Genomic DNA, 12735 nt, shown 5'->3' with positions numbered 1-12735 from the left:
CAGTGCTCTGGCATTTCTCAAGAAAAGCTTTGGTAAGTTTAGTCTATCCTTTAGATAATGTGACCATGATAGATTGCAAAAATTAATTGTAGTTAAGGAGTACAATAAGAAATGAGATGCCAAGTTCATTGCTGGACTAATCAAACTGGTTTGAAAAGAGCTTCTGCAATTATGTTATGGATTAATGGGTCAGAGACATTATACTTTAAAATAAGCCACCACTTTTTTAATCAGCCTGTAAGTACAGTTATGTTGATGATCCTAGCCAGACCACTGTACAATACAAACGGGCCATTCATCATGGTGAATTAGAAGCTACATTCCAGCAAGCACAAACACAAACACACAAGCTAACCTGTAGCCCTCTACATGACTCAGAGGAGATAAATACTCATTCCAAGTTTTTCTCAAACTTGATAAAATCTGAGGATTACTACAGGTCTGAAACCCAGGACAGTATACCACTCTGATACTAGTATTGTACCCCAAGGAAATTTTTTTTTGCCTAGTGTTTTTTCATAAGCAAAAATAGCCCAGATTGTATCATATTACACATGGTGTAGCTTTGAGTTCATTTTAATTTTTAACAGTCATCTGTTTTCTTCATCTGCCTTTAAGTCATGCCACAGGAACATCTGCTGGTTCTTTTCTTTCAGACTATTGACTTCAGTTTTGCATTTTTATAGTGCGGTTTTCTTTCCATATGAGGGTCAAAGTCAGCTTTCTTGTTCAAAAAGGGGCAAGGGGAGGCAACATGCTACAGAGTTACAGTCGTGCTGCATTTGGCCCCTGCTTACACAGGGAACCTTAGAGTCAGTAGCTCTTCCCCATGCTGTCCCTCTTCCACTTGTAACAAAGCCCTGTGGCTGGGCTGAAAATCTGTTTGTCCCCTATGCTTAAAAGTGCTTTTGGTCCCTGTACTGAGACAGGCATAGGGTGGTCTGTCCCTGGTAATTCTGTCCCCATATTGCAACTTTGCAGTACAATCTCTGTGCTCTGAAAATGTGGGCTGTCAAGTTTACTCCTCAGGATGCATCAATGAGCCACTGTGTGGTAGCAAATTTTACTTAAGACTCCCACCAGCCAGTCAAATCTGGAAAACTGATGTGACTCTCGTGACAGAACACTGGCGAGATATCTTGAATTCTACGACGTATTAAATAATTGGTGGGATTTGGCCTATACCATTCCTCTTTCCTGCTGTTCTGAATGAAAAAAAAAAGAAAAAGAATACTCCTGGATTTTCCTTTGTTGCAACTGCAATTAGTCAGTAAAATGAATATATGTTAACTTGAATACTTAATACTTCAACATGCAACAGGATTTTGAACAACAGTCAACTGAACATTTCAGCTTGTAAAAAGTATCACATTTATAAGTAGGCAATATGCATTACTATTAAATTGATAATTCACTTGATTTTCATTTCATCAGCCACCTTGAAATAAGATCAAACCTGCTTTTTTATTATCTTATGGAGGAAATTAATAATATCTGTATTTCAAAAAAGACTCCCTTCTTGTGGCAGAAAACTGATTGATCTGAAAAGATTTTAGGTCACCTCTTTGTCTATGAATCTTTAATACATAAATGAGAGTGTGTGTGTGTGTATGCATGTATGTTGAAGGAAATAAACTAGCAGAAGTGGGGAGAAAAAATGAGCAAACCTTATTAACAGGAGCTCAGTTTTTAGTCCCAACAGACTTAACTAGCAGAAGGGGAAAGGAAGATCTGGGGCTGGCTGCCAGAGAAGCATTGCTGAGTGTAAACACTCCAAGGCATCTCAGAATGCCCTTATCATAGGGAGCCCGAAAGTGTTTGTACTCTGAGACTCTGCAGTCAGGAGCAGTCTTGCAAGGAAAGAGTGTTTATTGTGGATTTTTAGTACGGAGAAAACTACAGCCAAGCTGACCAGAAAGACTGGAATTTCATCTATCTCTCTCTCCCCCCACCCACCCCTCTGTCTTTCTCTCTGTCACCCCCTCATTGGATTTCTTTCTCTGCCAGCCTTTTAAACCAGAGATTACTGGGTCAGTGACATTCATTATTCCTTTTATTCTAGTATGATCTCGTGTTCAGCCTCCTGGAGAAACACTGCTACCTGTAAGTATCTGCTTCAAGTTTGCTGTATACACTGTATGCTGTTTGTGCTTGTAATAGTGTTTAACAGCTTGCAACGTTCACTTTGCTGCTGAATGTTGCAGCAAAGCAGTTGGACAGTAATTTTTGTATTCAGGATGGATGAAAGCTCAGTTCTAACTTTGGAGGAAAACAGGCACTGGTTCTTGCCAGTAGTTTAGTAGAAGTTAACTTGGAAGTTAAGGATTCCAAGCAACTTAGTTTATCCTAATGTTCCAGTTGATATAGATTTCTCAACTATGCTGGCTTTCTTCCATCAGCTCTAATAAAACTTTGTGGTTTTTATCTTTTATAAAAGCTTGGAAGCACTAAGTAAGATTTATTTTTGTAAAATTGTCTTTTTAGTAAGACACACCAGGAGAGAGAAATGTGATAAAAAGCACTGAAAAACATAATTAAAACTTTCAATATTAGTAAGTCTTTCTGAAAGATGTATTTCATTTAGCTGGGAGAACTTGTTTTTTAAATGCATGTTTTAAAATTGTAGACTTTTATTTTGCAGTAGGGATCTGTGAGAGTTTCCACATTTCATGCACATTCAGACAGCTGACTTCATTCATCTGAATTAGACAGATGTTCATTGGTCATATGTATGTGTAAATGTTTATGTGTGTTTCTGAACACACACATACATGCTTGGACAGTTTTTTACATTTCCTGCTGATTTCTATGCATTTATCTAGAACCAAACTCTAAAACATCATTCTTTAGAGATTAGTTGCTGTCGCTCTGTGTTGTGCTGAGACACTTCAACAAATCCTGTAGATAATTATACACAGTTTCTTGAAATGGTTATTAAAAGGGGATTTTGCAAGTTACGTTTTTGCTAGTTAGAGAATTTTACTAGTTCATCATCTCAGCTAACTCAGGACTGCACGTTACCTTAGGCAAGATGCATCTCTGCTGCTGACATGTGTCCAGGATGTCTGTGGGAGGCACTGGCACTGTAAACCACCAGTTGCTTTCACAGTAAAAGAGCACACACATCTGTAGGAGTTGTCCCATCTCTTTTCTTTTACTCGGGTGTTACTGCTGTGGGCCTGCCAGCATTTTCTTCATGGTTCTTCCCTAGGGTTTATTTTGCATGCAACATGACTGCACGCAGATCGTTTTGACCTAGAGAATGAGGTGGTTTGGATCTGGGCACCTTTAAATTTTGAAGATTTTTTCCGGCACAGATCCCTTCTTTGAGAAGAATTAGGCAAGTATAAGGACAAATGATTAAACAAGTCCCTGGAAAATGACCTGATTTTTAAAATTAAAGTATCATCTCATGCCTGTACATTCATTACATTCATTTTCTGCAGTCCTTGAAGTAATCTTGGTAATACTAGTTTATGATAATATTAGTTACAGTACATGTGGTTTTGACAATACATGTCTATGATAACATTAGTTACAGTACAAAAATAATTAATTTATTTATGGGGAAAATAAATTATCACTGACTTAATCAATCTAACAGTGAATTTAGATGGCAAACAACAGTATGTGTAGTAAAATCATCATGGTAAAATAGCACATGCTAGTCAGATAATGATACATTAAAAGTGCAATCCGCTTGACTGTACCTGTTGAGCATAGAGAGAGACTGAGCAGATCATTCATCATCAATACTTTAACTCTGCTTCTCTTATTTTTTGAGATTCTGTGGCAGTCAGTTGTGGACACAGATTAATTTATCTCATGCTAATGGCCGTGTGGGCTACAGTTACTGTAGCTAAGGTGTCCGTGCACAACTTCATGCTTTCACAACTTGCAACATGAGATCTTCAGGATGATTCAGCTGCCTTTTGTGCAGTTGGGTAAAAAAACCTGAACAGACTACATTTGGGAAGCTGTTAAACACTCTCTAATGAAATGTGTTATTTCTGTCTCTAGCTGATATCATTGTGAAGCCTGCAACAGTATTTCAAAGAACTCTTAATAGGTGGCAGTGAAGGTAAACTGTAGCTGGATTGTGTCTGATTTTCTGACAAATGTTGTCTAAAACCATCATGCCACTACATGAGCTGACAGGTTGTAGGTGCACTGTGCAGGCATCCTGAATGTGTAAGGATATACCTTTATCAATGAAAATTGTTAACAAAAGAGGAACTATGGTTTGGGGTTTTTTTTAGTGGATCTAGATTAATTCTGATGAGATGCGTATCTATTTAATCTAGCGCACACTCCTTGTTTATCAAACATAATTTGAAGGCAATCATACCACAGCTAAGTAACTTAGAGATTTCACAGAAGAACCTAAAATCACATTTGATTTCTATGTAGGGAACATCAAACTCCCAGTGGAGTCCCCTCACATACTTTTCAAAACCTAAACTTGTGTCTGGGCTAAATCTATCCTGTTTCCCTTAGATAGCTATGTAAAGGAAGGAATTGCTCTTTGGAGGCACACCTTTTGCTCACGGAATATAGCAGTAATCCTGGCAAAAAGCTCAAGCAAGTGACTAAGTTTCACATATCTAAGGCACAAAGAGATGAACCAAGCCACTGTGTGTGGGGGAAAGTGTAAACCATACCATCTACCAGCTGTTAAAATTTAAGCATTCAAAAAAATCCTCTGTGTAGCATGTGCAGCAGATTGCAAGTCTTCTTTTGTTTAGCACTGTGAGATGCAGCACACCCTTTAGTGAGCTTGCTTGTTTTTGTGAAGAACAGTCTGCAAAGTCTTCCTTCTCAAGAATTCAAAACCTTTGCCATTACCCTCAAGGCTCGTCAGCTCAAAGCTCAGCTGTCTCCCCCACACTCAGTTAACCAGCCAACCAATAGCAGTGCATAAATAAATTATTCTAAAAACACCAAAACCACATGCTGTGCTTCACGGTAGGTTTCTACCTGCAAGGGGGAGTCTGTCAGAGATGGAAGTCCACTGCCATTTCATTGCTCTGTACTTGCATGTAGAGCAGTGTTGGGTGTTATCACACACACCTTACTGAGTACGTGACCAGATGTGTAACACTATGGAGAGGTGCAATATGTCAGTGGTACTGCATTTCACCACCACTGCCCAACAATTGTTTCGCAGAAGTATCAGACCTTGCAGTTCATGGTGTAATGAAACAATTTCATTGTTGGACAGCTGGTCACAGGTTCCTTGTCCCTGCCTCCTCACCTTGCTATTCCTTGTGCAGGAGGCTTTTCCTGCTCCTTTTCTATGGGTTTTGACACCCTCACACTTGTGGGTCAGAGATGTGTTCACTCTTTGGTAGAGCTGCTCTGCCATATGCCAAGCTCATCTAGCACCTCATGCATGAGATCTGGCCATAGCTTGCAAAGGTCACGGAAAAGCATGGGGGTCCAGAGCTGGAAGCCTTGTGTTGTCATGTTAGGTACTGAATACAATGCTGTCATTTCTGTCTTCACTCACCAAAATTATGGATCAAGGTGAAGCCAACGATTTTGTCCTTGTAACACAAGCATGATGGTCACTGACTAATCCTAGGCTGCTTGCTGAGTTTCACTAGTTTCTTTTCTATCCATTACTAATTACTTGCTAAAATGAAACATCTTTTCAAAGTCAATGGTCTTGGGAGATTTCCTCTATCCACTACACTCCCTTTACCCATCCACAGTTTCCATTATTAGGGGTAGTTTTCATTTTTATTTTTGAGTCATTCTCTGGTTGGATTAAGGGAAGCCATTCTGCTACCCACATGTTGTTATAGACTGCTCTTCTCTTAAGAAGAGCAGGTTTTATTCCCTCTCTGCAGTGCATATGATTATACATGAAATAAAAAGGATGGCTAATCTAATCCTTTTACTTTAGTGTTTTCACTAGTTTTCCCCTAGTTTATATCCTCTCCGTCCATGTCCCTGCCCCCCTGGGAGCCTCCAGGATCCCTCTCTCCTTTCTTGTACAGAAAAAGGAGAAAAGAAGAGATATTAAATATGCTCCTGATCTTTACAATTGTGTCATGCTCTTAGGAGAGTACCAGTATGACATTAAACTACAAAAAAATGACAGTAGAAAATATAGTGGTTTGTATTAACATTTACACTGAGAAGTAGCCTACTCCCTTTGACTGCCAAAAAACCAACCTTTTGCCGTATTTGAATGGTCAAAAGAAAATTCTAAGTGGAAATATTCAAACCTTCTGAGAAGTTAATTAGTCCTGCAAATAGCAAAGAGGTTGGTTCAGTCTGTGTTTCTCCTGGGCTGGCTTGACTTTCCCTGCAAACAGCTATCCCCTATAGCTTTATACTGCCAAAGGGAGGATGGGAAATCAGGGAGTGCTGAGACCCAGGAGGATGAAGGTCATGTGCAGGATAGTAACCTATGGATAGCATCAGTGGAAGAACCTCACTGGAAGCTGGAGTGTTTTATGGACTTCCTCAAACAGCTGTCAAAAAGATATAATTATTTATTTTTCAGAGTAATTTCTGCAATGCACTCTGTTCCAATTCAGCTTTCATGTCTGGTGGAGAATGGGTAGTCAGAGGGTGGCGGTTCCTATTTGTGTAATGATCTTAAAAAACACATAAAGGGCAACTAAGAGAAAAAAAAATCATTTCATCTTTATCTTCTCAACTCTGTTATGTGAGACAGTTTTCTGGGCTTAAAGAGTAGAGGGCAAAGATGTTTTCATTGGTCTTTTGAGGAGAAAATATTTATCTGTTCAGCAAATGCAGTTTAGCTGTTAGTCTCTTATCTTTATTAAAACAAAAGCCAAGACTTGATTTTATTTGCTTTTGCAGTTCTCTTAAGTATAATAGGCATCTACTAACAATGCGATCTCAATCTCTATCTCAAAATTTAAGGTACTTCTAACAATATAAAACCAGATCTATTTAACACTTAAAAGGGAGCAATGCATTGTCTTTAAGATGGTCTTTAAGGGGCAACCACAATCAATAGCTCCTTTTTGCTAGTCTCAGTCTGGGACTCTGACCTGCTCTGCCTTTTCAAAAGTATGTTGTGTAATGGTTGAAGACCAAGCTGTTAAGTATCCCTCCTCTTGATTGATTGGAAGTCTTCCTCTCAGTGTTTCTCTTTCCCTTTATTTTCTTGCCGTCACTGTCTGAGCCCCTCCACCTGCCCCCTACGGCTTAGCTCTGTTTAATGGGAAAAAGTGGAGCACTGCTCCTTAGACAGAAACGCCTCTGGCCTTACAACTTCTAGTTGATGTAGAAGGGGGTCTCATAAGGAGTGGAAATTAAAAGGGTTCAGCAAGGGCTACAGAGGAACCCTGTGGAAAAGAGTAATTCAGTTTCCAGCCTTGCATTAAGCTGCAATACTTGGCATTACAGTGTAATAATGTTGATGGTGTTATATTCACATTTTTCTCCTCTACTGCTTGTCTGCCTTTGTGTAATGTCAAATATGCTTTCAGTATTATATTGGCCCGTCAGCATATGGGGATACTTCTGCACTCAGTTTCCACCACTACCTAGTGTCCTAAGCTTGGGTGAGTCATAACTTAGTGTACAACAGTGGCAATATCATGCTGAGGATGAACATTGAAGTCAGAAATAATCTCTGTACATTGAAACTGTATTAGGTCTTAATCTGATAATCACTGTTAAAATATCTATAATGTGAAAGAGGGTAGAATGAAGAAAAACAGGTTTTTTTCTACCTTATAGTATTCTGCTTTAATACAACAAAGAAACAAAGGAAAAAATAAATGTTAATAACGTGGATATACCTGATGTGCTTCACATCCTTCAGCTGTTTTCCCTGATGAAGAAAGGTCTATTCATTGACTATGCAATGAAACACCTCTTGTTTCCTTACTTTGCTAAAAAGTGTACAGGACTTCTCTTCATAGACCAAAATTGAGAAAGGAAAAAAAGAAGGGAACTGTTACCTACCATTCCTTAACTCAGCAAATACCTTGCTGAATACTTGAGTTTCTGTGTGACCTATAATCCTTGTTTGTAGTGCATGGAACAAAAACATTAAATAGCAAACAGTCCATGGGGTGCATGTGTTAACTGCACATTCTGAAGTGACAACCCCCTAATTTAATAGCTCAGGATCCTTTCATTGCCCTGGGCTAAGTTTTAATTGCTGTAATAATATTTGTCTTGTTTCCTAGAAATCATGGAAGGCTGCTATTTGTTTTCTTTAATCTCATCCGCTAAAAAAAAAAACAAACTATGTTCTTCTGTTTCTTGTAAACTTTTTCTGGTGTTCATTAAAACAAATCAGTCCAACTCCCAGCCCACAACAATCATCCTCCATAATTCCCTTCAAGCTTTGGAAAAGAAGAGGGCAATTTTGGATCCAATTGTTCAGTGAAATCTCCCAGGCAACCACAGATTTTGTTACACACAGAGAAAATCTTAAGGTCTCATCCAAATCCCATTGAAGACTTTGGGTTTCATTGAGACTTGGCTCAAAGTCACTAGTGATTACAGATTTCTTAATCAGGTTTTAGGTATTACACCTGAGAGTTATTGGTGCTGTTTCTGATCTTATCTTCAGTTGTTTTGCACTGGTAGATAGCTATCTAAATCATTGGGATTAGTCTTTATTTACATCACATTAGCCCTCCTCAGAATCAGATTTGGGAATCTGTACCTTTATAACTTCTAAATAAAGAAGAAGTGCTGGAAACCTTCCCACCAATGTATTAATATTTGCATTCTTTGAAGTAAATTTCATTCATGCAGGAGTTGTAATGACAAAAAAAATTTCAAAAATTATCTAAAATAGCAGATCTACTTGACATGGATCTAGAGACACACAACTGAGAGTTTCTATGTGTACCTCTGGATGGAGGTCCTGCACAGATGTATGTTTTCTCCAGAGTCTGCTGTTGGAAGGACATCTACCTTTCAATAACTCACGGATGCTCTTAGGGACTTAACGCAGTTCTCCAGATTCCTGGAGCCAATAAACACTTGACAAATTGGGAAGTTTTGCCAGATATTTTGTGATGATGATCACAATTCTACAGCAGTCTTGGAGTTCCTTTTTTGCAGTGTTTCTTTCCTCTTCTTTTTTTCTTTTTTTTTTTTTTTTAGAATCTTGAAAACCAGTTGTATTTGGTAAGTTTGTAATTGTAAATGTCTGTAAATGTTTGTAATTAGCTATTGCATCATTTCTCACATGTGCACCAGCAGCACTGAGGGAAAACTAGCTGTTCTGGCATTTAGAGGACATTTTTAACAAACCACATCTGAAGTTCTCAGTAACCATTCCCTACATTGTCCCCAGTCTGGTCTGTCCTTCTGTTAACTCTACAGAGTCATATCCACCACCTCTCCAGTGGCCCCTTCTCCTTCTGCCTTCTCCCTGGGCTTATCTACAGAGCGGGGCAAGGGTCTGCCAGCAGATGAGGAGCTCCTCAGAGTTCCCCTTGCTGAGTGTCCTTTGCACAGTGCCTTGGACACGTCTTTGGGACTCCTTTTCCAAGCTCCCAAATCTCAGGGTCAGCTAGGCCAGTCTGCCTCTAATTATGGGAAGGGAGGTCTCTTTCTTTGTCACCACATTTTTTATACCAGTATGGTTTTATATTGGATCTCATGGGAATTACTGGACAGTTTGCAGGGTACAATGCAGTGTTTTGCAGGTAATTAACTTAGGTCCTGGGAGCCAGACAGCTCTGTCATTTCAGCTTAGAGTCATCACATGATTTAGGGCGCAGAAGACCTCTGCAGATAACTGCTCCCACCCCTTCCTCTCAGCACAGCCACCTTTTATGGCAATTTCAGCTTCAAAGTTACATCAGGCTACACAGATGCTGATCAGATGTTTTTTAAATATCTCTGAGGATGGAGACTCCACAGCCCATCTGGGAAACCAGTTCCACTGACCATGCTCACGGTGGCTCTTTTTTTCCTAATACCTAATGTGGAGTTCCCTTGTTGCCAGTTTTGTGGGTTGCACCTTGTCCCTTTGCTATGCACCTCCAGGCTCTCTGCGCTGTTCTGTCAGATGTCTAAAAACAGCAATAAGCCCTCTCTTCTTCAGGCTGAACAAACCCAGCTGTCTCAGCCTCTCCTCATAAATCATGTGTTCCATCCCCACTGAGGGATAACAACTAATATATGATATATCACTGAACTGACATGGCTGTTTTACTTCTGGGGCCAAAGCTGGTAGCTGTCTGTGAGCTTGTAGGCACACAGTGCACCTGGAGCTGGTTCAGGTGTTTTGCCATATAGACAGCCCCATAGAAAGTCAATGAGGAAACAGCTTAGTTTAAAAATACTGATTCTCCTAATGTGTTGTTCATGAACACCATTATTGCATTAAGACTCTTAAGTATATCTGAAATATTGTGGTGCATTTGGAATTAAATAGTGCCTCAGTCATTTGTTCATTCTGGACACATAGGTGACACACCAAGGAGCAGCAGGGATGAATCAGGCTTGGTTGTGATATTAAGGGCAGAGGAGTAAGGAGATTGTAAGGAAGTCCAAAGCAGCCACAAAATATGGCAGCAGCATCACCAGTGGTTGTAGAGCTGCCGGAGAGCAGTGCACTGTCACCGTGGATCAGCATAAGTACTGTCTAGCACACACGCGACTGTTGAAGCAATGGCCTTCTTAATGCAGCGTGGAGAATGCTAATCTAATGGCATTCACTCCAAAACCTTCTCATTTTATTGCCATTATGTGCTGAAAGGATCTCTTGTCATTTCATTTTGCTATCATTGGATAAGTGATTGAGAAAGTGAGGTTATACTTCTCAAGATCTTCACTTGGCCACATAAGGAGACAGCCCTGCAGCTGACAAGTAGAGGCCAATTGCTGGAACATATGGGACAACCACATGTATAGTGATACAGGAGCAGTGTCTTCAAGCAAAAGCAGTCACAGCAAGACTGTAAGACACAGTGACAACATGGGAACAATTTTGTAGCAGAGAACGGCTCACTGAACCACCATGAAATTGATCAAAATGCTCCTGGCTCCTCTTGGAGCCTTTCTGCTCTTAGTGTTTGATGCAGGGTAAGAAAAGGCAGCAAAGAAACCACTGCCTGTGCCTGAGGTTTATACCTGCACCTAGTGCTGGGGTTTATGGGGTAGGCACAAGAAACAGATGGACCTGGGCTTCATCAGAGCTGAGGTGCAGATGTCTCTGCATGAACAACTCTGGCAGTGCCTGCTGGGGAGAGACAGCTGGCTTTCCCTTCTTGTAAGCACATAAGTAAGGTGTAAAGAGAACAATACACTTCCTGACCAGTGCCATTTCTGAACTGGTGATTAGGCTGTCTCTGAACTATAACATGTTTTTGTGGTAGCTATCTAGGTGGGAGCGGAGAAAGTCAAAACCGTCCAGACTTTAATTTTATCATTTCTTATAAGGTACCTAGTGCCCTGTGAATAAAGGCATTTTGCACTGTAAATCAACGCCCCAGCCTGGTATTACGGAGCACGAAGTTACTGGCATTGTCATGAGCTGCAAACCACTGGGTCTATGTTTCAGAGTCATTGACTGCCTCTTAGCACTTTGCCAGGTCCTAGTCAGAGTCTAAAATTCCCAATTATTTTCTGCTTATCTGAGCCCCTCTATGGCTTAAGAAACCGGGTCTTCTCTGAAACTAGCTGAGACTTACTCATGCATTGCTGCTTTATCAGGGGCTGGAGTCAAAGGATTTAAAATCCATTGCAGTCCCTGTGCCAGGAGCTTCCTGCTGGCCAAGGATCCCAGCATGCCTGAGGTCAGAGGAGACATTATGCAGAGCATCTTCTTGAGACGTATGCCAAGGAAGTTATTCCACTTCCCTCAGCCCTATCTTCGCTTTGTTTGATGCAGGAAGTAGAAAGAGGGCACAGCAATAGAGAAGGTTTTCACTCAGATCATCTCCCCATGCTTTGCAGCCGGTATTTTAAGGAAACACAGATTATATTTGATAAATGCTAGCAATCCATGCACTACGTGATAAACACCAGTCAGATATTGAGGTTAAAAGGGTGTACTTGCTGCAAACCATACTTTCTTACTTGGAGGCTGAAGTGTAATCTGTTTTCCTCCCCCTCTTTCCAAGTTGTCCTGTATAGGATCACAGACTGTTTCAAAACGGTGAATTTTAGGAAGTGGAGTGCTCTCTCAGATGTGCTTATTTCAGTGAAGTGCTATGCATACTCATCCCATTAGAAAAAAACCAAAAATCAGCAAGTACTTTGGGCACATTTACATATCTGGATTTTAGTAAAAGGTGTCTATGTAAGTAAACTTTTTTAAAATGATTTGAGATTTTGATTTGTTTCTGGGACACGTTAAAAAACTTTCAACCATTAATTTCATTCCCTTTCTTCTGACTAGAATTCTACATTTTCTCTCAGATTTTGTTCAGACTGATCTGGCTGCATAATTTTAGACCAAAATCGAAAGATTTTCAGATAAAAAGCTAGAAAACCAGAGTTAAGATTTGTTGCTCAGACTACATAGTCAACATACTTTAAACTTTCAACTTTAAACATATGTTAGTCCCTATGTCTTCAGTCCTGAATCTGACCTGAAGTGAGTGGATCTGCCTTGTGTTACTCTAGGAAGTGAATAATTTTAAAGAAATTATTAACCGCTGATCATTTTTCAGTGAAATGTAAAACTGGGCAGATATGTGCATACAATTGTAGGCTGTTCAGAAGGTCATCCTGCTGGAAACAGTAGAGTGAACACTTACCTGTATACAATAA

General features: G+C 40.0%; 1 protein-coding gene across 1 annotated transcript in view; it reads left to right on the top strand.

Moving 5' to 3' along the window:
• Window positions 1-1940: 1940 nt before the first annotated feature.
• Window positions 1941-12735, top strand: part of FREM1 (FRAS1 related extracellular matrix 1) — a 76838-nt gene continuing 66043 nt past the window's right edge. The window contains exon 1 of the mRNA XM_072860295.1: window positions 1941-2103. The gene's annotated coding sequence lies outside the window, so the exon portion shown is untranslated. The remainder of the gene's footprint in view (window positions 2104-12735) is intronic.

This window comes from Ciconia boyciana, chromosome 4 (genome assembly GCF_034638445.1).
Source record: "Ciconia boyciana chromosome 4, ASM3463844v1, whole genome shotgun sequence".
Lineage (NCBI taxonomy): Eukaryota > Metazoa > Chordata > Aves > Ciconiiformes > Ciconiidae > Ciconia > Ciconia boyciana.
This window is presented reverse-complemented; position numbering and strand designations above follow the sequence as displayed.